Source organism: Leguminivora glycinivorella, chromosome 10 (assembly GCF_023078275.1).
Source record: "Leguminivora glycinivorella isolate SPB_JAAS2020 chromosome 10, LegGlyc_1.1, whole genome shotgun sequence".
NCBI lineage: Eukaryota > Metazoa > Arthropoda > Insecta > Lepidoptera > Tortricidae > Leguminivora > Leguminivora glycinivorella.
Genome location: NC_062980.1, coordinates 18510693 through 18537654, shown reverse-complemented (window position 1 = coordinate 18537654; position 26962 = coordinate 18510693). Strand labels below are relative to the sequence as shown.

The 26962-nt window shown below is 34.2% G+C and overlaps 1 pseudogene; it reads left to right on the top strand.

Annotated features, from left to right (window-relative positions):
* LOC125230467 lies at positions 1 to 26962 on the top strand (annotated as a pseudogene).

The following is a 26962-nucleotide window of genomic DNA, read 5'->3' as shown; positions in this document are numbered from 1 at the left end:
TACATGCATTATCAAATCGACAGTGCTCGCGACTACACTAGTGTTCTGTGATGAAAAAAAAAGTTTTTGAAAATAGAACGTTGTGAATATTTGATCATGAATGGTGAAGTGTAGTGGTTAATTTGTGCTCATTTTGTTTTGTTTTTTTTTTTCTAAAAATGGCAAAGTCTTCTGTTTTGTTCCGGCAATGCATGTAAGTTTATGAGTTTATTTAGAAAAAGTTGCTTTCATTAATTTCAGAGAAAAAATTTACAAAATAGAGAAAATATGTTTTTTAGATTAGTTCATTGATTTATTTAATTTTTCCTTTTGATTAATTTGAATATGTAGGACGATAGACTCCTTAATCGCCAATTCGCCATTAGCAATTTCACTCAATTTATAAACTAATGTATTTAACGTCTTATCGGTACGTAAAAAGAAAACGAAGAAATCGAGAGAAGTCGAAAAATAATAACTGTTTTAATCTAATTTAATCCGACAAAAAATAACCAACGCACATATTCAACCGGTAGTTCGCAAAATTACAAAACCGTACCAACCTCTCAACACTTCCTGTTTACACGCAGTCCATTGAATTCTCCCCAAAACCTCTTTCACCCACACGGACCAAAAGCAGCAATGGACGCTGAACAATTATTATGTCACACACCGTCTCGTGTATGTGGCCTTGAACTTGGTACCATCCAGGTAATAAATATGAGCCCGGGCAAAGTGCTCAAAATATGTACACACGACCTTATTACTTACACACTAAGGTTATGGATACATAATTATAGCACTTTGTCTGTACCCATACTTAATACCTTGTCCGTCTAAGAACTGCGTATAAAGTTTCGCATTCATTAACCAGACCGCATTCTTACCACGCAGATGCCATGGTATCTTTAATCCTTTAAATTGGACCTTAAAGGAGTTTTATAAGGTTTATATTTGAATGTTTAGAGTATGTAGAGATGCAACGCAGACTGGTTTAAATAAAACAAAAGACTACACCTACGTATACTTGGAAGAAGTCAACAATGATTAAAAAACAATTGATAGTGTAACGGTACATTTAAATTGAGAGGAAACAGTGACTCATTAAGGAATTTTAAATATAGAATTTAATATCTTAATGATACCTACTTAGTTAATTTGTTTTGAAATTATCGACCATATAAACTCGCAAATAATAATTAAATAACCACTAATCCCCTTATTCATAAACGTACACTAAAGTTATTAAGTCGATAAAGTTCGTTTGTCCCTTTCTATCACACCCATATGCGTTTGAAAGGGACAAACGAATTATATCGGCTTGATAACTTTAGTGAACGTTTATGACTAAGGGGGTTAGTATAAAATAAATTAAAAAAAAAACTGCTTAGTATAAACACAATCATTGATCCGGCAAGTAAATAAAATAAATATAGATGACGTCATCACCATACTAAAGCTATGCACCGCCTTTTGGTGCTTCCTACTTGAACGTCCCTCAACTTACAATAATTACGTAATAAATTAACATAATTCGAATACATCTGCCGCATCTGCGTTTATTTAATGAATATGTTTACAAACAATAAGAGTTTTGAATGATTCACGGTTATTTTCATTAGACTTATATTGACCGCAAATATCGGGAGGTCTATAAAAATCAAAAAGGTAATCACGGTCTATATCCCGGTCAATATAAGTCTAATGTTTACAAACATTATGGTGTTAGCTTAGGTATAAATAACCTAACAAAATTTTGTTTAACAATATATGAAGGTACACCTATGTATATGATAACTAAAACTACTACTATTTATTTTTATAAAATTTTATTGAAAAGTGTCTTTCAACGAAACAACAAGCTTAAAATATACTCATGTAGTACCGACATTACTTATGTTGGGTACCTACCAATAAAAAAATAACCTTTTTATTTAATTATTTACTAAAACAGGACTTTATCTCGCATAAATTAATTTTAAAATTAACTCCGACCTTTCTAGGACGATGTTATCTCCGTAGAAATTATTATTTTAAACCAAGGAGACGACGCTATTTTCAATTCAAAATGGCGTGAATTCATTATACTTACGCTTTCTAATGTAATAATGAGAAAAAAAAAGTTAAGTGCTTCACATTCCATACCAGTCTTCAAGTCTCTATGTAGTTTAACACGAGGCAACATCTTATTTATCGATACCCTTATCGACATTTACCCATTACTATTATTTCCTCGCTAATCTTATTATTTGTCAAACTTATATGTCACTTTAATTCACGTGGTTTTGGAGGCAACTTTAGTCGAAGCTATGGAAAATGGTATCTATCGCAAGGAACGCAGTTGCGCCAACGTTGTTTTATAAAGGTTTATTACTTAACTAGATTTGAGCAGCCGAACTTTTCTGCATTGATGCTCGTAGCTTACAGACTTACTTCTAATTTTTCATCTGAATATTACTTATACTTACTACTATACTACTTATACTTAGGTACTTATTATTTGGTCACCATCCAATACTTAATACGCCGCTGCTCAAGACTCAGGAGACGCTAATGTGGCTCCCTTCAATTAGCTTATTTTTTTCATCTTATCTGACGTTCTATATATTTATATTTCACAGTATCCCTCGACAATCTCGCTCTATCAGTACGACGACACCGCGACGAACTTCAACGTCGCCACAACGTCGCTCAGTCGCCGCCCCGTCGCCAGCGACATCGCTCAAACCTTTCAACGACATCCCGGGGCCGCTAGCGCTGCCTATGTTGAGGCATTCAGCACATGTTTTACCTAGGATAGGTAAGTTTTAATTATCTAAATCTGGTTTGTTAATCGTTAATACTATATCAGTCTCGGTCTATCAGTACGACGTCACAGCGACGCAAGCATAATAATTATATTTTTTGTTTAGTTGATTAAATTCCTGTTTCAGTCTCACGATACTTAAAATTTTGTTTATCTCAAGTAGATCATATTTTAGAAATACGAGATGGAGAGCTTGGAGATTTATAGTGAACCAAAATATTTAGATGCTTATTTGTAGCCCAATTTGAGTCTTGTTTCAAAGTCATAAAGGTTGTTGCCTGGTCAAATTCAAATCTACAAGAAGTTGTGTCAAATTTCAAAATGTACAATTAAATGTTACTAGCCAATAAAAACAAATTTAAGCCATATTGAACCATATTACAAAGAGCGTTGATTGAGACAATTTTTAAAGCATGTGCAAATGAAAAAAAGTCTAGTGAGCCAATCCTGTGTCCAAACATGTGGAAAAAAACTTAGTTCGGCCACGCCCTATGAGTAGATCAAATTGGACCTTATTCTGATCAGGAAATAAAACATGTTTTATTTAAATATTGTATGAAATTATGAATTTCAGCGTTGGTTAAGAAATACCAATCAGGAGTGAGGAAGTGGGAGCTAGTGGGGATTTCAGAGTCTTGGAAGGGATGTTTGAGATGGGATGCAAGGATTGCATGATTATTCATTCATTGGGATTCGGGGATTAGAGAGCCTTCCGCTCGACCGTCAGACTGGTTCTATTTAGGTTTATTTGGGTAAATCTAGATTACCTATATTATGCCCTAGCCTAGATTTTGCTAGTATTTAATGATACTGGTATAGTTTGGGTTGGAGAATAATATAGAGTATTTTGTTAATAAGCGTATATTTCAGTGTTTAATTGGTGTAAATTTAAGTGTCTTAATTGTTATTGTTTTGGAGCTCGATCACTGCTAGTATTATAAAGTGTACTAGTAGAGTTTAGAGTTGTAGAACAATAGTGTTGCTAAAGTTTTAAAGTTTGGTTAGATTTGTGAGTGTTTCTTATTAGTTAAAGAGATAATTGTGTTTTAATGTGTGAAATGTTTTAGCTTGGATTGCTTTAGTGTTATTTTACGCTAGAATAATCTTTGTTGAAGGATTTCATATATTACTTAGTTCTGTTAGTTAATTAATAACTTTTGTAAATAAATATTGGGGTAGATGATTTTAGTAGGATGAACTGGTCTGATATTTTGCTGTCTTTTGGAGGGATAGGGCAGGTAACCTAACGGTGTTCAACTACAGCCCTAGTCAACCAAGGGACATTTCTTGGGTTATTTTAGTAGAGTCCAAGTGAGCTCTTGGCAGTTTCCTGCGTTTATTAAGACAGGATTTTGCTCCTGGAATCTGGACGATTTGAGTTGTTATCTAAACTTCTTAAATTTGCCAGGTTCTTGTCCAACTTTCCTATTTTACTTTACCCGTCTGGCTGACTTCTTGCTGTCCCAATCCCTAGTGTGAGAACCAGCCCACGTGAAGAAATAGGGTGTCAGGTCTAAGGGTTATTCTTCACCCGTCTTAGTTAGCTTTAGCTAGAGATTTTCCATTGCACTTTCGGAAAATCACGCGAGTAAATTAAATGTGCGATCCGGATCGCTAGTTTGCTAATATGTCGGTAGAGTAGATGGTTAGTTTAGCTGTTAGGGCTAGGATTTTGTTTGGTATATGAAATATTAGTATTAAAATTTCTAGAAAGTTCAACTATACATTTTTAACACGGGTTTTGGCTACTTAATATGTTAGACTTTAACTGTGTGTGATTTTTAAATTAAAAATAAATAAATAAATAAATATTATAGGACGTTCTTACACGGATTGTATGAGTCCTACGGTAGGCTCAGGAAGGCTTACATTTAATGATATTCAATTATTGATTTGGGATTAGTAGGGCTTTTATGAATTTATATTAACTATGTTTATTTATGACAAATGACAAACTTGACATATACATTTATGACTTTATATATATTTTTGGTCCCTTGTATACCTACTGGTAGTAAATAAATTTATTGTGAGAAAATTAAAATAAATAACTCACAATATAATGTAAGATTGTAAATTCATTTTGTTTTAAAATAAAAATGATTATTTTTAATTAGCTTGTCCCTCAGCAGTTTGTCTGTCTATTCTGTTATCTATGAACCTGTGATTTTTACATAATGGCTTTCAAATATAAAGTCATATTATTTCAAATACCTATCATAAATGATTTGTCTAGACTGGATCGAAGCAGAAAGTTGCAAGATCGTGGTTTATTTTGGTCCGAAAGGTGATACAAAATGACTACATTAACAGTTTGGATAATATTATTTTGATAAATACCTACAAAAAACAATGATGTACAAAATTACAGAATTCTGGAGAATTGGAGTGGTCAGATACACTGCTCTACTACCAGTATTTGATATTTTAAAGTGTCTCTTTGAAAATCCTCTTTATGGTGATGAAAGTGTCACAACATAATGGCTCGGGCAAATGAAAGTAGTCCTGTCATTATGAAAAGATGTCCCTACAGGACCACAAAATAGTTCCTTCAGAACTGGGGCAGGGGTCTGACCCGTAACTGGATGATGGCCATGGACTGTCGCGGAGGCGGAGCGACATCTATAACCCCAAAAATAAAATATTTTAAAATGTATTATATTTCTATATTATAATATGGTGACATTTTAGATTATTTACTGACAAACATTAGTTATTTTAATTTTGACATAATTATGCTCATTTGTTTATTTGTGTTCTATTTAACTATAACAATCAGATTATATTTGATTAAACCCCATCTTTTATTACAATTTATTATTTATTCTGATTTTGTCGTGGACTTATTTCATGTATTTTGGTTATTGACGTTTAGGGTTATTTTATTAGACGTAATAGGGCATTACTGTTTCATAATATGCGAAAAGGACTGGTTACTATTTGCGGCTACAACAATGGGTTCTACATAAACACTAAACGATCACTAGGTCAAAATACTGACCCAATATAAGATATTAACTTAATAGATTGATTTCGTTTCATGATAATTAATTTTATTTAATAAATTTTAGAGTTTCAATTTTTGTATGTTTATATTGGTTAACTAAATAGGTAATTGATGTTAGTTAGGTATTTATAGGGTCAGAATATTACAATTGGTGTGCGTAACCAGGATATATATATATATTTTATTGACTAGCATGACCAGGATGTATATATATATTTTATTTACTGTCGTGACTCGGGATGTACATAATAGTACAATTGGCGCTAGCGTTACCACGATGTACATATAGTATATTTGATGCCAGCGTAACTAGGATAAATAGATTTTGATTAAAGTGGTTAGTTTTTTATAAATCTTAGAGTTCATTACAGTGGTATTCATTATTTTTAATTTCTTCATTTTAGTTTTTATAGTATTGAGTTATATATCTTATATTGGATCAAAGCTGTTGTTATAGTTGATTCGTGTAGTCGATTGATTATAGCAACACAATTGTTGTTGTGAAGACGGATAGCATATTATGAAATAGGTACTTAATTTTATTATTTTAAGTTTTATTCATACGTCTATTTAGTAGGTATACCAAGTCAACTGTAATTCATTCATACCCATTTTGTAATTTGTATCAAATATTGTTCAAGTTTAAGTAAAGTTTCCTACATGGGGAGGCGTACATAGAAGTTTTTAAATAGTTTATTACGTTACGTTCGTACATAGAAGTGTTTTTAATAGTTTATTACATTACGTTCGTACATAGAAGTGTTTTAAATAGTTTATTACGTTATGGACGTACTTACATAGAAGCGGTTTAAATAGGATTCTACGCGTCGTACATTTTAGTATATTTGCGTGTGAAATTATAATTTTGAAGTAGTCTAAAATGAAAGTTACCATTCTGAATTGTTATTTATGGCATCTTTGTTGGCGTCACTTAAATTCTTGAGAACACTTATAGTTCGACTAGACGCGTTACAATCTTAAGTCCCTTTGTTTTTGTAAACTTAACAAAAAGTTGTTGCGCCAACCACTTGACCATTTGTCGACGATAGAACAAGTGTTATTTATGGTTTTTGCATAAAAACGTTAGCGTTTGTTAGTTAGCTTGATTATTTTCGAGTAGGAAATATAATTTTTTATGTTTTATAGTTGTTCTTACATGTTTAATTTTCGTTATACCTATTGATTACTTTGTAGATACTCAATATATAACTAAAGTCAGTATGTTATTTTGGACAGTGGGATACCAATAATTTTTAATATAGTTTTTTTTTATATACTACGTCTGTGGCAAGCAAGCATACGGTCCGCCTGTTTTATGTTGAAATCAGAAAATAATTGTAGTAATAGTTGCAGTTATATTAATAATAGTAGTTGCGTTTAGTTTAAACGAATGTTTTATTTCAGTTTGTGAAGTAGACAAAGGGAAGGTTATATTTAGTTGATTAGTAACACTTTGTGTTTCATGTAATGAAGTAAATATGCTCGGTTACATAATTTACAGTACCTAAAGATATAAAACAATTGAAAACATTATAGGCTCATGAACTTTTATCGACGGTTTATAATTAGTTGTAGTAGGAAATATATATAATTCAATACTTATATTATTTGAATTATTAACAAAAAAAGATGATTTTTGGAATTAGGGTACTATTCAACAGCAGGCATTTTACGAAGTAAAGTTAAATTTATTAACGTAATACAATTACATAACGCTGACTTTAGTAAAAAAAAAATATTTGCAAACTGACAGTTCTGCTATAGGTTTAGCTGGGGTTTTATACCAAATAGACGACCAAGGGGAAATTAAAATATTAGGTTTTCATAGCTAAGCATTGAGTGACTCAAGTGTAGTTTTGATAATTATATATTCTATTTCAAGCCAGATAAATCACAAGAAAATGTCATCTATTTTTCAGAAGTTTTAGGAATAGATTTATTGAGCAGATACATAAAGTAATGAGTCACCAAGGCATGTACAAAGTTATTCAGTATATTAGAGATTGGTTCTATTAGAAAAACAAAACACCATTTTAGTAAAACGAGTTATCCTTGCGTGTCATGACTGTCAGTTAGTAAAAAGCGACGTCGGTTTAAAAAAAAAAAAAGTAGGATCTTGCCAATCTATAGTTAGGTACTCATATATTGAAAATATGGTAATAGTAGATTTATAAGGATCTTTGCTTACTGGTTAATTTGGTATTAGCGGTACAGAATTCGTTTAGTGAATTCGTTAAATTTTATAAATTAAGGAAAACTACTGTTTTGAGTTAGAGGTTCATAATTGCGACCATAAAACATTTACGTTTTATGTATATAGATTTTGTTTCTTTAAATCATATATACTTTTGTAAACGTCCTTTGCTATTTGAGGTAGTTAAAATGCTATTGTTTTGTGCAAGGTCCTTTGCTTATGTGGGTTATACATAATATATTAACGTTTATTTTTATTTGAGAAAGTTATTCAAGAATTCTATATTCATTAGTGTGAATTAACTGTTTTTGGAGGGGTTGTGAGGCGGCTTCATTCCATCTTTAAATTCAATTATATTTTAAGTTATTAAGATATATAAAAATAAATACACATTTTTGAGTTTTAATGCTAATACATAATTAGTAATGAAGCGTTATTATATAGATTATATAGCAGCATTTTATTTCTTCAAACACGTAGATTTTTAAAATTTCTATTATATTTAAAAACAGTATGTTAAAAATAATAATATTCAAATTAGACAAAAAAACCATTTCTACTTAAAATAAAACTGTTTTACCATTTTAAAAATAATTTAATCAAAAAAATATATTTCTCTGAATATTTAAACTATATTTAGCTAATTTTTTTTTACAAAGGTTTATTGCTATTGAATTGGGCTCTCCATACTTTTTTATTTTTCCTTCTTCTTCATGATTTTAAATAGATCATTTTGGGTAACATTTTCCAATAGATATGAAAAAAAGAATAGTTTTTTTTAGTATATCTCTATTATAAATATATTAGGTATATGTTTGCTAATGGTAGATTTTTTTTTTTAAAAATGAAGTAATAGTAATTTTTATTTTAGTTTCAATTCTTTAAAAGGGAAAAGTTTTGGTACATTTTCGGGGATGTGTGAAAGTGAGAATGAAGATGAATAAATATGATGGTTGTCAGAACACATGTTAAATTGCAAAAAAAAAAAAATGTTTTTATTTATGCAGGGCCCTGAAAAATTAACAAAACTAAACAACGATATATCTTTTGACATTCTGACCGGAACACACACACACATACACAAAAGAGGTAATACGGTAGTTTGGAGTTAGGTTAGGCTCGCTAAAAAAAAAAAAAGAGCATATTAGCAGGTTTAAGCTGCCGCCGTGTTATCTCTATACTACACACAACATCAGAACAGGAAACACTACACACCCATCAGTAACGAGATGTTTAGTACTCTCTCATATGGAAAAGCATAATCATGAAGTGAGCTTCGTATTTGCTTCTAATATTGGATATTTAGTAATTTAGCTCGTTTCGAAAGATTTGATTTGCAATCTAGTTGTGCTTTTTTATTGGTTAGTACTATTTGTTTAGTGATTGTATAACAAACAGTTTATTTATCAGTTTATTTGTCATTTCATTTGGAAATCAAAAGTTTAGCATAGCATAGCTTAAACTTTTATAATTGACATCCCGTTATTGATGAACATGCTCCAGACTAGGAAAGGCTTTTTGGGGAAATAAGTCATCAGATACGGTGTTGGAATTAAATCTTTTAAAGATAGTAACCCCTCGAGTGGCATAGAATGCTCCTTGGTAAAAGGTTCAATTTTGTCTTAAAAAGAGATACCGTTTGATTCCTTTCTTGGTCGCTAAAATATAGACTCAAGTCGGAAACTCTCGTATGTATCAGTCGGATCGGTAGAAGGGTAGGCCATTGGCATACACAGCACAACTTCTATTCTTTTGTTGAGGCAAAATTAACTGGCTGCATTTTTAATTGTTTATTTCTAACATGAATGGCCCTGTAAACTTATTCCTTCAGAAATGTTCATTCTTCAGTTTGGTATAAACACACACTACACACACACAGCCGCAACAAAAAAAAAGGCTTACACGAAGGGAAGAATGTTAAAAGAGATTTTTATTAATAGTTTTACTTGCAGTAATTTATCATTTTTGTTCAGAATTTTGTATACTTTTGTTCGAAAATTTACTTCTGCAAATATATATCCTTAATATATTTAAGCTACAGTAAATTTTGGGAGGCGATTGTAACATGTCAGAAACTTGCTTCCATGTTTCATCATATGCAAGCATAATAATTATATTTTTTGTTTAGTTGATTAAATTCCTGTTTCAGTCTCACGATACTTAAAATTTTGTTTATCTCAAGTAGATCATATTTTAGAAATACGAGATGGAGAGCTTGGAGATTTATAGTGAACCAAAATATTTAGATGCTTATTTGTAGCCCAATTTGAGTCTTGTTTCAAAGTCATAAAGGTTTTGCAGTAGGGGTTTTAAGAAATGTTGCCTGGTCAAATTCAAATCTACAAGAAGTTGTGTCAAATTTCAAAATGTACAATTAAATGTTACTAGCCAATAAAAACAAATTTAAGCCATATTGAACCATATTACAAAGAGCGTTGATTGAGACAATTTTTAAAGCATGTGCAAATGAAAAAAAGTCTAGTGAGCCAATCCTGTGTCCAAACATGTGGAAAAAAACTTAGTTCGGCCACGCCCTATGAGTAGATCAAATTGGACCTTATTCTGATCAGGAAATAAAACATGTTTTATTTAAATATTGTATGAAATTATGAATTTCAGCGTTGGTTAAGAAATACCAATCAGGAGTGAGGAAGTGGGAGCTAGTGGGGATTTCAGAGTCTTGGAAGGGATGTTTGAGATGGGATGCAAGGATTGCATGATTATTCATTCATTGGGATTCGGGGATTAGAGAGCCTTCCGCTCGACCGTCAGACTGGTTCTATTTAGGTTTATTTGGGTAAATCTAGATTACCTATATTATGCCCTAGCCTAGATTTTGCTAGTATTTAATGATACTGGTATAGTTTGGGTTGGAGAATAATATAGAGTATTTTGTTAATAAGCGTATATTTCAGTGTTTAATTGGTGTAAATTTAAGTGTCTTAATTGTTATTGTTTTGGAGCTCGATCACTGCTAGTATTATAAAGTGTACTAGTAGAGTTTAGAGTTGTAGAACAATAGTGTTGCTAAAGTTTTAAAGTTTGGTTAGATTTGTGAGTGTTTCTTATTAGTTAAAGAGATAATTGTGTTTTAATGTGTGAAATGTTTTAGCTTGGATTGCTTTAGTGTTATTTTACGCTAGAATAATCTTTGTTGAAGGATTTCATATATTACTTAGTTCTGTTAGTTAATTAATAACTTTTGTAAATAAATATTGTGGTAGATGATTTTAGTAGGATGAACTGGTCTGATATTTTGCTGTCTTTTGGAGGGATAGGGCAGGTAACCTAACGGTGTTCAACTACAGCCCTAGTCAACCAAGGGACATTTCTTGGGTTATTTTAGTAGAGTCCAAGTGAGCTCTTGGCAGTTTCCTGCGTTTATTAAGACAGGATTTTGCTCCTGGAATCTGGACGATTTGAGTTGTTATCTAAACTTCTTAAATTTGCCAGGTTCTTGTCCAACTTTCCTATTTTACTTTACCCGTCTGGCTGACTTCTTGCTGTCCCAATCCCTAGTGTGAGAACCAGCCCACGTGAAGAAATAGGGTGTCAGGTCTAAGGGTTATTCTTCACCCGTCTTAGTTAGCTTTAGCTAGAGATTTTCCATTGCACTTTCGGAAAATCACGCGAGTAAATTAAATGTGCGATCCGGATCGCTAGTTTGCTAATATGTCGGTAGAGTAGATGGTTAGTTTAGCTGTTAGGGCTAGGATTTTGTTTGGTATATGAAATATTAGTATTAAAATTTCTAGAAAGTTCAACTATACATTTTTAACACGGGTTTTGGCTACTTAATATGTTAGACTTTAACTGTGTGTGATTTTTAAATTAAAAATAAATAAATAAATAAATATTATAGGACGTTCTTACACGGATTGTATGAGTCCTACGGTAGGCTCAGGAAGGCTTACATTTAATGATATTCAGTTATTGATTTGGGATTAGTAGGGCTTTTATGAATTTATATTAACTATGTTTATTTATGACAAATGACAAACTTGACATATACATTTATGACTTTATATATATTTTTGGTCCCTTGTATACCTACTGGTAGTAAATAAATTTATTGTGAGAAAATTAAAATAAATAACTCACAATATAATGTAAGATTGTAAATTCATTTTGTTTTAAAATAAAAATGATTATTTTTAATTAGCTTGTCCCTCAGCAGTTTGTCTGTCTATTCTGTTATCTATGAACCTGTGATTTTTACATAATGGCTTTCAAATATAAAGTCATATTATTTCAAATACCTATCATAAATGATTTGTCTAGACTGGATCGAAGCAGAAAGTTGCAAGATCGTGGTTTATTTTGGTCCGAAAGGTGATACAAAATGACTACATTAACAGTTTGGATAATATTATTTTGATAAATACCTACAAAAAACAATGATGTACAAAATTACAGAATTCTGGAGAATTGGAGTGGTCAGATACACTGCTCTACTACCAGTATTTGATATTTTAAAGTGTCTCTTTGAAAATCCTCTTTATGGTGATGAAAGTGTCACAACATAATGGCTCGGGCAAATGAAAGTAGTCCTGTCATTATGAAAAGATGTCCCTACAGGACCACAAAATAGTTCCTTCAGAACTGGGGCAGGGGTCTGACCCGTAACTGGATGATGGCCATGGACTGTCGCGGAGGCGGAGCGACATCTACACCGTGTTTCCGGTATCACTCAAAACCTCAGACACCCCAACTGATTTTTATTTTTTTAAACGTATCTAGAATATTCATTTTTTAATTTGATGATTATTATTTTTTTTAATTGAATATTTAATTTTCTGTGCAGCTCTACTCGACTTTTAACTCTACACTCAATAAAATAATTGCTAGCTACCATCGTAAACCTTAAAACTGATTAATTGTGTATGTTACTGCAACGACATAAGGTTTACCAATAGACAGCTATGTCACTGTAAAGCACGTTAAACTGTGTCACAGTACCTAAACTTCAAATTGGACAGGTGACGCAGTAAGCAAATTTAAACCTAAAATTCAAAATGACAAGGTTGTAATTAAGTAAGAGTTCAATTTGTTATGACTTATGATAAACTTTAAAATTAAAGTGACGCACAACGTCAAACTCGTAGCGGAAAAAATAATCGTCCAAGTAACCAGCCAGTATTAATACCCCTAAATACTGAAAAAGGTATACAACCTCTAGCAATATGATATGCACAATGTTGTATTACGAATTTATAGAATGGGCACGTAAATAATAACTAATTATACAAATTAAAACAAAAAATATTACCCCCATCAAGATATAGCTCAATCGATTCTACTCTCGATTCTGAACAAACGGTTTTCAGGTTTTTAGTGTTAAGTGAAACACGGTGTATAACCCCAAAAATAAAATATTTTAAAATGTATTATATTTCTATATTATAATATGGTGACATTTTAGATTATTTACTGACAAACATTAGTTATTTTAATTTTGACATAATTATGCTCATTTGTTTATTTGTGTTCTATTTAACTATAACAATCAGATTATATTTGATTAAACCCCATCTTTTATTACAATTTATTATTTATTCTGATTAGTTACGTTTAGGGTTATTTTATTAGACTGAAATAGGTAAATTATAAAACGATGGAAACAGATTATACAATGTGAGCGTGCACGGGAAAACGTCCCACTTGGTCAATTGCTAAAAAGCCGCTTTGTCAGTTTCCTCATGTAAAGATACAAGTAAATCTCGCCTTAATGGTAACATTGGTAACCGACAAAGTGGGACGTTTTACTAAACACACTCACAATTGATGTTTTTATTTACACTTAGCACGTACATAGAATCACGCCTGTATCCCATAAAGGGGTAGGCAGAGCACATAACATCGTGCATCGAGCCTCCGTCTTCAGTATTTCAAACCTGAAACCTTCGACCTACATTTTGAAATGTTTTGTCAATATTTACCTATAAGAAGCTGTCATAAGCCCTCGTAGTAGTGGCTGACAAGTGTAAAAGGAGCTTTAGCCTAGACTGTCCGGAATCCAGTCTGTCTATATTTAGAAATTAACTGGACACACGGGACAGATGTCGTAAATCCGACAAAAACTGGTCTCGCAGCTTTCTATAACACTACAGGGCTTAGACGGCCCTGTTACACAAACAAATATGATGTAACAAATAATTTATTAAAAATGCAAAATATCGTTTTTATCCCCTTTCTTCCCGTGGGTGTCGTAGAAGTCGACTGTGGGATATGGGTTAAATTTTGGCGTAGGCGAGAGTGGCAACCTGACACTGCAATGTCACAATTTCGTTTTCTTTCAACCCCTTTTTGCCCAAACTGTAACCTCAAAAAAATACATGAGTATAAAACCATAACGAAAACAAATTATCTATATACTAGCTTTTTCCCGCGGCTTCGCTCGAGTTAGAAAAAGACAAAAAGTAGTCTATGTCACTCTCCATTCCTTTCACTATCTCCACTTCAAAAATCACGTCAATTCGACGTTCCGTTTTGCTGTGAAAGACGGGCAAACAAACAGACACACACACTTTCCCATTTATAATATTAGTATGGATATTGCGATATCTGACATACTTTTAATTAATTAATAAATTGGCAAATATTTACAAATTTGACTTCAACGTGTTATTTTCTATTGAAAGCCACACAAGTTATTTTTATTAGGTATTAATTCCAAAATCCCTATCCAGTTTTTCAATACATTGTACGAGTATTACAAGAGGTAATGGCCCGTTTCGGACTTAAATATATGTATGTCAAATATTAGATTAGATACACATGGATATATATCACTGACAAAATTAAGTTTATGTATGAAGAAAGGTCACTTTTGACATTGACATATTATCACATGCATTGTTCGAATAAGGCAGTAAGGATCATAAACGGAAATCATACTCGTACATACCAAAGCTGTAATGGAGCTACGGGCAAAGCTTAGTATCAAATTGATGAAATTGAAATGTAATACGATTAAAGTTTTACGATTCATACATATATTGTACAGTATCAATTCCTATTAAAATGTGAATGTGCCTCACTTTGCGTTTTGGCTTTTCGCTTTTACTCTTTACTCCTAAACGTCTACAAATTATTTCAAGTAAGTACAAATACAGTACTAATTGTGTACTAAATCCTTATATAATTAAAAAAAAATCCAAAACGCTAGTTGGGGTTGCTGAAGAGCATCACGTGTTCTTTGAAATAACTGTTTTAGCTGCCCAATTTTTGCGTACAAAACTCTCAGTATAAGTACCTACTAATTTCATTTGTGATAGATATGACATCATTAACCTCCATTAAGCTAGTTAAAGAAAACCCAACTTTAAACACAAGTCTTGTTCCACAGGTAACTTCCACCACACAGTCGGCCTAGGCCTCCTGGAAGGCCTTCAGTCCCGGTACGGAGACCTAGTTCGTCTAGCGAAGGCCTCTCGGAGCCGCCCTGTACTCTACGTATTTCACCCTGAGCTGATGAGAGAGGTAAGTTCCGTACATTTAACATAGGCCTCTTAGAAGGCCTCCAGCCTCGCTACATAGACGAAGTGCGTCTAACGAAGGAATATATACCTACGCTACTGTTGAAAAAACGTTTAGTGACCATCACTGATGATCTAATTATCGATTCCATAAGATTTACCTTAAATCATGCTGTTTTTATTTCTGTCACTGCAATGTCACAATTTGGATTTCTTTCAACCCCTTTTTGCCAAGAGTGACACTGAAACTTAGTAATTCATGTGCTCTGCTTACCCTTTTATGGGATACAGGCGTGATTATATGTATGTTATATGTATGTAAGTAAGTGGTACCCTACTCCGCTAGTTTCCATCAAATTTTAATGTGAAAATTACAGGACTCATTGCAATTCCTATTGTCTAAATAATATAATAAATCTATACCGTATAAACAGAAAAATATGTATAAAAATCTCATCTGTAGTGATTACGTCATACTTATATTATGTTAACGGACTGTTAATTTCTATTTGTCTGATCGGTCATTGTGCTAGTTTGCGTCCACTCTATGTTTTGTTTGATCACACACGGAATAGCAAATAATTTATTGAAAATGCATTTTTTTTATGTAGGTATTTAATTGTAGACTATTTAAGTTAAGTATTCTACTAACTTCTTTATCTAACCTAAAAATAATTACATATACATGTTAACGATCACAAAATCTTCATTAATTTAAAATCTGACATAATTATTTAAATTGTAAATGAACACATTTGTCACTAATTTACATATGAGTCGTGTCTATTTTCTATTGAAGTTCACACAAGATATCTACTTTAAAAATAAAAACCCGAATCATAAAATCTGATCGTTTTTGCGCAGTTGTCAAACAAAAGAACACTAAATAGAACGACATCTAAATTAAAAACGAACCATTAGCACTGGCAGTTAAGAATAAAATTAAAAAGTAAACACAAATAGAAAGTACAATGTAACATTCTCATTTGAATATTCTCGAATTTCGAGTTTCGAGTCAGATGTAACGGCCACTTTCGCGCAGTCTCTTTTTATTAAATATTCAATTAATTGTGTAATGTAAATCTAGATGCTAGAATTGCTAGACAGGTTTTGATTAGATGACTTTATGACGTAATGAAATTAATTAATGAGAATAAAATGCGTGTAAGTTTTGAATTGAACGAAAATAGTGAATAGTGATAGTGAGGTTGTTATAATAACTGTCTTATTTCATAGAATTTGGCATTCATCATAACAAAACCATTACATTGTTTTTGAAAATTCCTTGCAATTACTTTCTTCCGTCTCTACGGGTCCCTAAAATAAGAATAAGGGTTGGTTGCACCAAATCGTCCGTTACCGTTAGTGTTTTCTAAATTTTTTGTAGGTACATAATATACTTTTGCTGTGTGACGTTGTTGTATCTGCTAACTGGTTGATGCCACTGGCCCTATAAGTATGTACTATAAGATCGTCCGTACATGTGCATACCATCAACTTGACTGTATTCTTGCAAATAAACGATTTGATTTGATTTGATTTTACTCTAGCCCCTACTGCAATATAAAAAAATAAAAAAACACCACATCATACGCTGTTTAACAAACATCAAATTACGATAAGACGATTGATATTTGGAGTCGAATATTATATAGATATTTTATCACAAATTCATTGAAGTTTATTGATTTCTTATAGCACAATAATTCAAAAGATAGTGGCGAGAGAAAGCCATTTCAATTCAAAGACAAAGGAAATTGAGTCATTTGATCCTAAAATATCCATTCAGTTGTCTTTTATGCTAACAAATAGATGTTTATTATCAAAAGAAACCTTCGTAGTCCCTAAGTTACTGACCTCCTTCAATGTAGCCATGATTATTGCATCAATTCACAAAACAATGTTATTTCAATAAGTAGCCGCTTATACCAAAGTATTTAGAACCTCATATTCCTAATATTTTCTTGTAAAGTTAGGCCAGGCTTATATCGGTCAACATAGCAATTAGTAAACTCAATGTTGCCCGTGACTTCATCTGTGTGAAATTATATTATATGGCTTTATGTATGACATGACGAATTTCTGTTCGGATTTCAAAGGAAAATGTTGCACTTTAAAGAGGACCGTTTTTTAGTCGCATTTTTTCATATGATTCTCCCATAGTAAATATTATTACCAGTCCTTTTTACTTATGGGGCGATTGGCCACTTAGGCTGATCTAATTTTTGAAATCCTGTATCCATCCCCGGGCAAACTGTCCCTATAGGTACAAAATTTCATATTAACTTCGGTTCAATGAAATAGTGGTTTATACTTTAACGAATTTTACACACACTTAAAATTGCCAACGGGACTTAATCTGCCCACGGGGACAAAGCCGTCCTAAACGTCGGAGATAAGTTTTAAAAAGTTAGTTCTATACAAGCGATTCGTTTGCAATTTGAAGTATCGGCGTAGCGATCTAAGCGTGAAAACTAACAGACAGATATACCGAAGTGATTCATAATATCACTAATAGAGTAGAAATCTTATCAATTGACGTAGTAAGTCAAAGGTTATGTTTGTATACAATTTTACATAGTTACACAATACAAATGATAATACGTTGCGCTCACTCGTTGCGTGATCGTATGATAATATTATCTTCAATATGATAATGGTGACATAAAAAAATATTTTTAGACGCCAGCTAGATAAAATTTATGTGCAAATTGATGAGGGGTCAGTTTGGGTGACTTTTTAATTGGGCTGCATGTCACACAGAAAGATGCCACGCTTCTTATGAGTGACTTTAAAAATGTAAACAAAGCCAACAACTATTGACTTCAATGGAATAGCTGTAAAAGTTGATGGCGAATTTATCAATGAATTTCTTCATAATTTCTCCATGCAATTTCGAGGCTCACTGTAATGAAAAATCCATAGTTTTATATCCATGTAAAGTTTTGATTGTGATTCTTAATTTGTGTCATAGATAATTTTAATTTATTTGAACACCAGAAATTCAGCAGCGAACGACGCTACAGACAAATGAGCCAATTACGCTTCGGTGTGAATGCAGCTGCACGCGTCAACCACGTGCCATCTTAATTTATGTGTTATTGTTCTTGATTGTTTTGACTCTCTGCGGTATTACCTAATGACATCGGTGATTATGTACCTACCTGCCAATATGCACATACGACTAATAAAGTTATTTTCTAATTGGCGAGTTTGAATAATGTTTTAAAGATATTAATAAGACTGGGAAAACGCTAAATCTTGGGATTACTTGTCAAAGCGGACCCGGGATCTCATGAGCCGGGGCAGATGCCGGGATAACGTAAAGAGGATGATGAATAAGACAGGGAAAAAACAATTTCGTAAAGGGTGTTAGACAGGGATGTGTAGCGTCACCGTGGCTGTTTAATTTATACATGGATAGCTGTTTACAAGACCTGGAAGTTTATGATTCTGGGCTGAGAATGGAAGGGTTACTGGTTAAATGTCACCTATTTGCCGATATTGCCGATGACCTAGTGTCACTTGCGGCTGAGGAGTTACCAATGATGGTAACAAGAATGAATGCATCTTTTGAGAGGAAAGGAATGAAGATAAATGCATGCGTCCGTCGTTCTTTACTGGATAGAGATGAAAAGAAAACAAGACAGTACCGTTTCTGACTCACAAACTAAAATAAAACGTCATAACAAAAGTTGAATGTACTAAGACAAAACGACTGCATTTGATGCATTTCATTTTGTTTATGAACTTTAAGTCATGTAATTTATGTAATCCGTCCAAATTTAGTACGAGTATCTGAGTCTTGTGGATTCTGTCCATTATTATGTAAATGTAGTTGACTTGACCTTTAAGCTGGTTTTTAACATTAAAATGACATTGACAACGCACTTTTGATAAAGTTCATTATTATTTTCCCCTGTACAACTAACCGTAACCATAGCAACGATAGCGCTTGAAAATCGTTTTCTTTTTCCAGGTGTACGAGAGCTGTTCAACAGAGCCGCCTTATTGGGTGCGATCTCCGCTCCAAACACATAGAACCGCGGCTGGCTGTCCGTTTCATGGGTTAGTAATAAAATTATACCACATGGGCGGCAAACAGGCATACGGCTCATCTGGGTACGTAGCTGCACGTGCGTACTGGCGCGAGAGGAGCCAGACTACCTTTCGCGGCGTTTCGTTTTCGTTTCGCGTCGCAGAAATGCCATTCGGCTACGGCTCCTGATACTATAAGTATATGCAGTCACCGTAGCCTACTCATTGATTGCAATCTCCACTCCACACAGAGTAGCTACACAGACCACGGTTGGCCGTCCGTTCCATGGGTGAGTATTTGCACCGCGTTGGTGGCAAACAGGCATACGGTCCGCTTGATGGTAGGTAGCTATGTATGGGGACATGAAACGCCGACCTGTAACAATCGCATTGCCAACAATTAATTTCCGGTAAATTTATAAGCGAAAATCGAGTAAAATCAGGTGTTCATACTAAACAATTATAAAGTGAGTCAAATTAAATCCCGGTAAAAAAGTATAAGCATGTAAATCCAGTGAAACTATACATGAATTATTCAAACCTCTGTACCCATCTTTGAATCTCTGTGTCCATTTTTGAAGAGGCCCTCGGGAAAACCTCGGCAGGAAGCTCATTCCACAACCGCAGTCCGTTTTAATTTTGGCGCATTATTCTACTGATGAATTTACATACATACATACATTCACGCCTGTATATCCCCAAAAGGAGCAGGCAGAGCACATGAAACTACTTGTTTCAATGAGGCATTATTAAGTATTATATTAGAGGCTATTTGCAAAGGAAAACAAAGTGATTGCAGTGACAGGTTGCTAGCCCATCGTGAGATCGTGATGGGTCGCTTTGATTTAAAGGTATAATAATAATTGTATGATGGATGTGTTTCCAATATTGATTTATATTTAAAGAAAACTCAAAACACAGCATTTTGTAATAAGTATGTGGCATAATAATTATGCCCAATATACTCCTCAAGAAGGTTATTTAGGACCGATCGTATCCTACCCATCAAAGGTTTCATCAAACCCAAGTTCAAAGGTTTCCTGCAATTTTAAAACCTGATAATAAAAGAAGCCTTTGAAATTATTCTGACTTGCAACGCAAAATCATAGAATCGGTCATATTATTTAATTTTTAGTAAACTTTAATCTACGTTTTTACAGCCAATAACGAACACATTTAAGAATAAAAACTATCAGCAAAATACAATAAATAATCGAAGCCGAGTTAATAAATTACTATAATAAAGCTGATAGCATAGAAATACATACATTGTGTATTAGTCCCTACTTTTATAACTTATTGTATGCCATTTTCACACGACTGTTATCTAAATCCGATCAAAAAGCATATGTTGATTTTATTACTTCATTGACCCCATTAATTAGTCCCCATTTCGAGTTATGGCACTGGTGACACTGTGCACTGGTCCCACCGCGAGCTAGTAAGCTATGAGCTATCGGCTATAAAAACGAACAAAAGATAATCACTCCCGTGTAAATAAGAGAGACACGGCGATGTTAATAGCTACTCGCCCAGCGATGAGCTACTAATATCGCCGTGTCTCTTTTATTTGCACTGGAGTGCTTATGTTTTGTTCGTTTTTATAGCCGATAGCTCATAGCTTACTAGCTCGCGGTGGGACCAGTGCCTATAGAAAATATTTACTCTTATACTTCGAGTTTTTGATTTTTGTACTAAAATTAGAAGCAAAGAACAGATTCCTATCAAATTGTTAGACTCTCCAAACTCTTATATTATGATCTCTTATCTTAGATTACCTATGAAAAGGTAATATCGCACAAGTTTTAAAAGGTATCCTTTTGTTTATTTTACCTACCTCTCAAAATGATTTTAAGTCCATAGGTATAATTTAAACATTTTTTTCACAGCGACGAAACCAAAGCAATTTGGGCTTCCATAGGAGCTCTTCTAGAAGACCCAGCCCTTATGAAAAACTTCGAAAAGGCTTTGACGACATAGCACTCGACGCTACGAGAAGGTAACTTATCGTATAATTCTCATATAATTAACTAGCTTTTTTTCGCGTCTTCGCCCGCGTAGGTACTAAAAGTAATCTTATTCAATCAAACGTTGAACCTTGGACCCCCCATTTCACCCCCTTAGGAAGTGAATTTTGAAAAATCCTCTCTTAGTGCCTCTACACCTTATAAGGAACCTACGTGCCAAATTTCCACTGTGCGTTGATAATGTTGATATAATTATATGTCAGTCAGTCAGTCAGCTTCTTCTTTTCCCTACAGTTATTTCGCTTGTGATGCGGAGGAATGATTTTTTATAGTCTGGGCTGGGTTCGATTCTTAACATTATTCAAGGAATAATCATTATCAGAATAAGTGTTAAATTTCCTTATTAAATGTTCAAATTCATGAAAAAGAGATGAGCCTTTTTGGTATAAGAAATCCTCTAAAAGTGGAGTGGTCTTGTCCTCGTAACAATTTTAGTGGATTTACCAGAAGTAAATTTTCAGGTTTGGAGAGCTAAGGAAGGCTGAGAATGCCCTGAACGAGGAATTAGAAACTGAAGTGTATCGCTGGGCGTTAGAAACTCTAGGTATGGCGGCGTTGGGCACGAGGCTAGGGTGCCTGGACGGTTCTGCACATATACCTACTTTGGAAAACAGGTAACTATCTCATGAATAAGTCTAGCCTAAGAAACAACTGAAGATCACTGGGCACTGGAGACTTTAGGCGAGGCGTTAGGCACAATACTAGGCTACCTCACCGATCTTCCCCATGTATATATACTTCAGAAACCACGTAACTTACACAGGTCTTAGTCTAATGTCGTACTCTCCTATGATAGACCAGTTATCTATTAGGTTGGGGCCCGTTGCCGTTCTGCTAAAAAAAGAAAATATATATAAAAGTCTAAGAATGTTAAATGATTATCGTAAAAAAGTTGAAAAATTTAGACAAGATCTTAGAACTTAGTCAAAAATAATTTTACCTAATTAAAGGATTAAAAAATATATATAGAAAAATACCTTCAAATCAAGGGTGAACAGGCATCTTCGGGGCGAGCTCACTACATCGTAGGCCACGTCTTTGCCTTTGGCTAGTCTGTGGCTAAGAGTAAGCCCATTTATAATTTTAAAAAAATCTGCTGAAAACTTGACCAGATTAAAAATTGTGTTCTAGAAAACCAGAAAAAACCTCAATGGACGACGATATCCCAGACCTGTGCTCGCTTTCAAAACGCTGCCCCAGCGGTCTCACTCCCGCAGAGGCGCTGGTCCGGTGTGCGAGGGAGATAGCCGATGCGGGTTATTTGGTGCGGAGCGAACATACCCTCAAGAAGGAGTCAAAGACTTTGAGAATGCACTGAAAGCGTTGGATAAGCATTACAGGTAAAAAAGTGATCTTGTATAACTCTAATTCCTCTGATGATAGCTTGTAATTGTTCAAGGATATCTACAATTCTACATCCATTGGAATGGTTTGCGTCCCATACATTCCTAATGAACTGCATTGGACGCAAAAGTCCTGAAACTACTAGAAAGTCTGAGCGCTAACAATTTTTTTCTGACAGTCGAATTAGACCCCATAAATGGTAGTTCTTGTAAGTAGGTGGGATGGAGTTAGGTGTGTCAGAGGCTCGGAATTAAAAAGATCCACTAGTTAATTCCGTAAGGTTCCTTATGGTTTCTTAAATTTAAATGATGAAATGTTAAATTACCTACCGTACGTTATCACAAAGATCTCACTAAGGCTACGTTTAGGTCATACAGTTTACTTACTTATATCAATAAAACATTATTTCCAGCCTGACAGAACACTTCCTCCAGCAAGCGATGTCCGAGCTGAACAGTGCAGACCCTAAACCGGAACAGGTGCTTTTGAACAAGCTGGCTCCTCTGAAGGGGGGGATACTTCCACTCATCGCTGATGTGCTATTGGCTGGAGTTGATCCTGTAAGTTGATCTTGATTAGGGTTTGTGCTACTGCTAATGAATCATTTTTATTACCCTCTTGATAAAGGTAGTTTGTCTTCTTGAGTTTTTCATTGCAAAATAAACAAGAGTATACGTAGCCATAATTGTTCAAGAATGACAAGAACACAAATTCAGATAGATGGTTTAAAACTTACGTATAACTTTCGTAATATTGTCGTATAAAATAATAATTTTATTAGTAACCTAAAAATATTAACAAGAATCAAAACATAATTATATAAGAAACTTAAATTACTAAATATAAAAGTATAATAAAATTACAGGTTTTTGATAAAATAAAAAAAAGTCGTATTCATTTAAGTAATTGATCAAACACAACTAGGATGACTGCTTCAGTTATTACTTTATTAGCCATATAGCAACATCAATACTTATTTTCGCTAAATATAGTGCGCATAACGATGCCAATACAATTACCCTAAAAGAGTCCTTGGCATCATTATCTTCCGTTTCGCCAACAGCTCGCCCAATCAGCTCTAGCCATGGTGTACCACCTTTCCCTCAACCCTGCGCGGCAGCAACGCGCCCACGATGAGATCTGCTGGTCTGCGGCTTCTCAAGAAGCTGGCGCCGGTGTCCAGGAGTTACCGTATCTAGCAGCCTGTGCTAGAGAAGCTATGAGGCTACATCCAGCGACAGGAGGAGTTGTCAGGAGGAGCACTGAAGCGATTAGTGTTGGAGGATATGAAGTACCTGCTGGGGTAAGTTCTACTTCATTCTCACTTCTGGAATTTTGGAAAGAATTATCAGCGACGACGTTAGAACTAGATCTATCTATCTATGTAGGTCGGTGAAACTTTTATGTCCTAAACTTTCACAATAATGGTTCGGAATTCATCTGTGTAAATAAATAAATCTGTGTAAATTGCCATCATTACAAAAAAACGTTAAGATATTAAAATATAATGAAGACTCTTTCATGCAGCATTCTACCTCTAGTTCAAAGGATTGAAACGAAACCGTTATTTCAAATTATTTTGTAACTAAGTAGTTTTATTAGGGCTTGAATTACTGGGCTATTATATATCGAGTGAAGCCACATTGCCCTTTCAAATTATAACCCTAATTTGAAAACGAAATAGAATATTTAACAAGAACTTAAGGCCCCATTTAATTTAACAAGTCGCTGTATTTCTGCACAATTTGCGGTGCTGCAATTAAGCTTCAAGTACGTGAGATTCAGCTTAAGCTAAGTGTCCCTGAGGCAGTGTTACAGGCGGATTCTGATTATTTTTCATATGGTTGTGATCTTAATTTTGATACATTGTTAGAGACTGTAAGTAGTAGCTACTGAGTTGGTTGTCTTTCCAAAATGAAAATAGGCATATCGAAGCTTGGGATTGAGAACCTTTTTTCATGACTAAGTTTATAGCTCATTTAAATTATAAATTTAAGTCTGTTGGGTATAAAGGTAACTGCCGGGAATATGACCTTATTTCTCTTGAGGATAGGCGCAAAATGTCTGATATGAGCCTGCTTTTTGATATCATTAGAAATCGTTTAGACTGTCAACTCGCCTTTCATTTCGAGTCCCAAGGTGATTCTCTTTCATGTTCCCTTTCACTACTAACTATGGTTCTAACTAACATCTGTAATTGAAACATGACAGATTAGTATTTTAGTAATTCATACAACCAGCGCGCTGCGTGATGACTTGATGAGAATGATGAGCGATAGTATACGCGATGGGTGTCTATTTTGAAAATTGTTCGTGTGTTCTGTTACTTCTGGTGCTTGAAAATTTAAACCTAGCTAATAGGCTCTTCGTAACGTAGGTACCGGGAAAATGAATAAAATACATAATGAAATAAAACTATGTAAACGGATTAAATCGCGTATAATGAATTCACCCGTTGACCACGAACGCTGTAAAAAGTTCGAAACGTCGGGATGTATTTTAAATTCATTATACGCGATTTAATCCGTTTACATAGTTTTATTTCATGAGTAACTATCGCGGTAACCGAAGACAATATTAAAATACATAATGCTTTAAACTAACATTTTGGTCACATTTATTAATGCTCGTTGAGAGCTTGCTAATATGATTCAAGATCGTGTCAAAATGAGATAGAAAACTTATCAAATTATTTAAACAGAATTAGTCTCATAAAGCCGTAAAGCGTTCGCTGTTTACTTACTTAATGCATTACTTTGAGACAAAGGCACAATTATTTGTGCAACCTTCGTCCTTTGAGATAAAGTTCAAAATGTACCTACAGAACTGTAACACGGATTTCGTTTAAAACATAATTGTCTTGAGTTTCCAAGTCAAGGAGTGAGGTGCATAGAAATAATTTAAACTGTAGATGAAAATAAACTTAAATTAGACTTAGGATTGGTTTGTTGTTTAATTGTTATTATTTTTTAATTGCTTGTCATTATTCAGCATTACAATATGGCTACGGCAGCTCTTAAAGCCTGGTAAAAAGTAGTAAAAATTAAAAAGTAGAAACATAAACATCGTACGGGACATCCGTTTTCACACACATTAATTTTAAGGGGACGACACTAGGACACTACAATGCCAATGTTGCCACTTTTTCTACACTTTTTTGCCAAGTTGTTGTACCTCGTAAAGTACTATCAAACTCTGAACTAAACTAACTGTAATAAAGTTATATTGATTTAAACTAACAAGATTTGCACTCATAGTCCCGTATAGTTCTAAAATTGCAATAAAGTTGATGAATGATAAACGGTTGCACAGAAAATCACCCACATATCCGTCATACATAAAACTATACCTACAACTTATTAATAATATATATCTTTTCTCAGGTCGACATAGTCCTAGCTCACGGAGTAACCAGCAAATCCGAAAAACAATGGGGCAGAGCCAACGCGTTCATCCCAGACCGCTGGTGCAACGAAGGCTGGGAGCCCCTCAGGGCCTCCAGAGCGCACCCCCTCGCCTCCCTCCCCTTCGGCACCCGCTGCCCGGGTTCCGGCCTCACGGGACATGTACTTGCGAGTCTCGCCACGCGGGTCATGGAGAGGTATAGGCTGGAGTGGCACGGGCCGGCACTGAATATGGTGACCACGGGGCTGAATAAAGTACAGGCGCCGTATTATTTTGTGCTGCAGGATGCACATTAGGCTAGCGACATTGAGAAACCTAACCAAGTAGCAGTTAAACGTGGTTCTTGTATCTCAGTGTTGACATTATAGTAGGAAAAATGTGATTAATTTCCTAATATAATTACTTTTCAATATCTATATTATCCGAAGCACTTGATATAGTGAGAGTTAGAAGGCTCTCAAGTCCTTCCGGGCGCACCCCCTCGCCTCCCTCCCCTTCGGGACTCGCTGCCCGGGTTCTGGCTTAGCTGGACATGTCCTGGCTAGTCTCGCCACGTGGTGACAATAGTGCGAAGTATTCAAATGCACATGTTTCCATAATCCACTTTAAACTTCAAACTTCAAATGTGCGTTTTTCGATGACAATTATCTTGGCTAGGCCCACTGTAACACAATGATACCTATA